Here is a 4,376-nt window from a genome sequence, read left to right as displayed (position 1 = left end):
ATTTAATGTTTTGAAGACGCATCAAGCCTTATTTTCCCTCGACACATGTAGCTTCCATTATTGGAATTAGCCAGGTTAACTACTTGAAGCTCCATCATATGCATACACTTTGTTGTTGAATCATTTAAAATATTGAATGACAAATACATTCAAAATCAAAAACATCTTCTTCACCATAAAAATGTCAAACCAGCTTTAAGATCTTTACAACTTCTATCTCCAAACTTCAACACTTCATATTGTACACGAATTCCCGCTACTTTAACACTAACTTCAACCTCTAATCATCAAGTTACAGATTACAATGCTGATATTTTCAGATTCTGTGAAATGGGTAATCTTAAAAAGGCCATGGATTTGGTTTGTAAGTCTGAAGAAATTGATTCCAAGACGTACTGTCACATCCTACAGCTTTGCACGGAGTCAAAGGCTCCGCACCATGGAAAGACAGTTCATTATTTGATATGTTCGAGGGGTATTGAACTAGATTCGGTTTTGGGTTCAAAGCTCGTGTTTATGCATGTGAGTTGTGGGGTTATGAGAGAAGGGAGGCGGATTTTCGATAAAATTGAGAAACATAATGTTTTTCTTTGGAACTTTATGATGAACGTGTATGCAAAGATGGGTGATTATGAGGAGACTGTATCTTTGTTCAGAATAATGCAGGAAGTGGGTGTCAAACCTGATTCTTACACATTTTCTTGTTTATTTAAATGCTTCACAGCTCCTGGGAATGAAAATTTCAGGGAAAATATCCATGGTTATGTTCTAAAGCTTGGGTTTGGACTTAATTGTACTGTCGTGAACTCCATGATTGCTTTTTACTTCAAGCTTGGAAACATTGATAATGCACACAAGCTGTTTGATCATTTTGTTGAACGAGATGTGATTACTTGGGACATGATATCATAGAGTTGATTCTTTGACATTCCGGGGATATTCACCGATAGACCATCACCAATGACCTGATTTACGATGAACTTATGTCAATGTTGATGGGTTTTGAGCACCATAACATCCCTATGGTGCACATACAATCCTAATGCTTTAGATCTAACTTTCTCTAGTTATACATGCAATTTTTCATTTTCCAAAGCATGAAGCCTAACTAGCATACAACATTGATATTTGAAACATAAAAACGAGTTAGATGATTACCTCTTGGTTGTAGCTTGTAGAAGTTGGCCTTACAAGAGCTTAGCACCTCAAATGTGATGCCTCAAATAAGTCACAAAACACCAAGAAAAAATGGAGGATTATGAGAGAGTTTTAGGAGGCACCAAAATCGTCTATACTCTTCTTATAATACTTGTGTTCCGATTTTAGGGGCTTAGGGGTTACATATATAGTGTAGAATTCCAAGGGTCACTTGTAAACCCTAATCCATTCACTTAGGATTTTGATCCAATAATTCATTTGGGCTAACACTTCATGGACTCTCACATAAGCTTAGTCCATCACTAATCAATCATGGATCATTAACCCAAACTATATGTATCACTGATTTACATAATCAGCCCCTGTTAATTTAATCGATCTCTTTTGATCACTAAATTAACTCCAAATTAATTCTTGATCAATACCAATTCAATAATATGATTTCTCAATTAATATATTATTCTTATAATATATTAATAAACCAAAAATAACCTCTTTCTCAAATATCCTTCCTATCAAATTTCTCTGGTGAATGCAACCCAAATGGACCATGCTACTATCAGGTCAAGTACATACCAATTATAGTTATGGGCTTAGACACCTAATCCAACAGTCTCCCACTTGGATGAGTGTAGTAACTATAACTGCAAGTACGACTTCAAAAACCGACTAGCAATCATAGCTCTCAAAGTCGCTGTCAACTCTGATCAATAACGCATCCTTTAGATAAGGGATCATATAATCCTCTGTTCTTCAAGATATCGTGTGGACAAATACATGGAATAAAGTCATACTCATTGTCCAACAGTTTGTTTCCCGATTTCTGATTTGTTTGACATAGAACTTAATTGAACACATCAATTGAGCCCTGACCGGGCCCGACACATAAGTCAAAACAAAATCATCGAGGGGCCCAAGATATCGCTTTTATTCCTCTTAGGATAAAAGGAACAGATAAACTTCGACTTATATGTTTGTACAAATTACTTGTTAAATTATGCACAACAGCACGTTTATAACATCAAGTTATTGTTGCGTTTACGCACTATCAATATACAACCAACTTGTAATCAACAACTCATATATCTTGGTTTCAAGATTATATGATATTATCGTCTCACAAGCACTCGTGATAAAATTCCATGAAGTGATTCGTGTGAGCGTGGGTTTAATCCAATACTCAAATCTTATTTCAGGAGCACTCATGAACGTTGTAGCAAACTTTTGCTATGTCTAAACACTTTAGACAATCTACAATCTAATTCATGACAGTTTAACCTCATAGCCTACTTCCAAAGTATGATCGACTGTGGATGGTTTGAATAATCTTATTATTCTGGAAGTCAAAACATGCAAATTGAAACAATAGTAAACAATTGACACAAGAGTAACTTTACTCATAAATAAAACTCCTTTTATTCAATCATCAAATGTCAATTACATTTTATCTATTACAAGTTTCTAAACAACTATCTAATCACTAAAACTAATATCGTCCTTCAACCCAATACTCCTAGCATGCTGCAAATGCTTAACACTACTCAGTCACTTCGAAAGGGGATCTATTGGGTTCTCCTCTGACGATACCCTATTTACTACGAGGAGTCCTTCTTCTATCTGATGTCTTATGAAGTGATATTTTCTGTCGATGCGTCTGGATCTGCCATTATCCTTTGGTTCCTTGGTTAAGGCGACCGCACTCTCACTATCACAGAAAATCTCCATAGGATCCTTTATAGCTGGTACAACTCCAAGGTCTCCGATGAAGTTCTTTAGCCATATCAACTCCTTCGACGCTTCACTTGCTGCTATGTACTCTGTTTTGCACGTTGAATCCGCTACAGTCTCTTGTTTGGAACTTTTCCAAGATACTGCTCCTCCAATTAGGGTAAATACCCAGCCCGACTGAGAGCGGAAATTATCTTTGTCGGTCTGAAAGTTTGCGTCACTATACCCTGTCACTCTCAAGTCATTACTCCCACCGAGGGTAAGGACCCAGTCCTTTGTCCTTCGGAGGTACTTGAGAATGTTCTTTACCACAGTGCAGTGAGATCTACCAGGATTCCCTTGATATCTACTGACCATGCTTAAAGAAAAGGCCACATCAGGGCGAGTACATGTCATAGCATACATGATCGAGCCAACTGCAGAAGCATATGGTAACTATACTCCCACTAGCATTGACATGGAGAATTACCTATTCTTTCTTGGAATTCTCCATGTTGAAACGTTTCAACACCTTGTCCAAGTAGATACTTTGACTAAGTCCTATTAGTCTTTTACTCATATTTCTCAATATCCTTATCCCTAGAATGTAAGCAGCTTCTCCAAGGTTCTTCATAGCAAAACACTTTCCAAGCCAGGACTTAACCTCCTGCAAGGTTGGAACGTCGTTTCCTATTAGAAGTATGTCCTCTACATACAATACCAGAAAACTAACTATACTCCCACTAGCATTGACATATACGCAGAACTCATCCTCGCTTCTTGAAAAGCCAAATTCTTTGACTTTCTCATCGAAACAAAGATTCCATCTACGAGATGCTTGTTTCAATCCATAAATGGATTTCTCAAGCTTACACACTCTATTTAGGTACTTCGCATCGACAAAACCCTCCGGCTGACTCATGTAAACATCTTCAGCCAACTTCCCATTTAGGAAAGCGGTTTTGACATCCATTTGCCATATTTCATAATCATGAAATGCAGCTATGGCTAGCATAACCCTTATAGACTTGATTTTGGCCACTGGCGAGAATGTCTCGTCATAGTCAACTCCAGGAGTTTGAGTAAATCCCTTTGCAACCAATCGCGCCTTATATGTGTGTACTTTCCCATCCATGTCAGTCTTTTTATTGAAGATCAATTTGCACTCGACCGTGTTACGACCAGGTACATTGTCAACCAAGTTCCAAACTTGATTGTCATACATGGACTGAATCTCACTGCCCACAACCTCTTTCTATTTTGCAGACTCGGGGCCCGCCATTGCTTCCTTGTACTTATTAGGCTCGTCTAATTTTACTACTGTACTATCACTGATAAACGTATCACCATCTGTAGTGATATGGAAACCATAAACTTAGGCACCATTCTAACTCTACTGGAACGTCTCAGAGGTAAGGACTCGTCAACTGGTTCAACAAGAGTTTCCTCCTCGGGTTGAGTGCTAGTGTTTGAGGTTCTTTCATCACTTAACTCTTGAAGGTATTCAAGGT

The 4,376-nt window shown here is 37.8% G+C and overlaps 1 pseudogene; it reads left to right on the top strand.

The window, feature by feature from the left end:
* Positions 1–330: 330 nt before the first annotated feature.
* On the top strand, positions 331–912 carry LOC145127732 (pentatricopeptide repeat-containing protein DOT4, chloroplastic pseudogene; annotated as a pseudogene).
* The last annotated feature ends 3,464 nt before the right edge of the window (positions 913–4,376 follow it).

Source organism: Lactuca virosa, chromosome 7, assembly GCF_052849685.1.
Source record: "Lactuca virosa cultivar CGN04683 chromosome 7, Lactuca_virosa_CGN04683_v6, whole genome shotgun sequence".
NCBI classification, from domain to species: Eukaryota; Viridiplantae; Streptophyta; class Magnoliopsida; order Asterales; family Asteraceae; genus Lactuca; species Lactuca virosa.
This window is presented reverse-complemented; position numbering and strand designations above follow the sequence as displayed.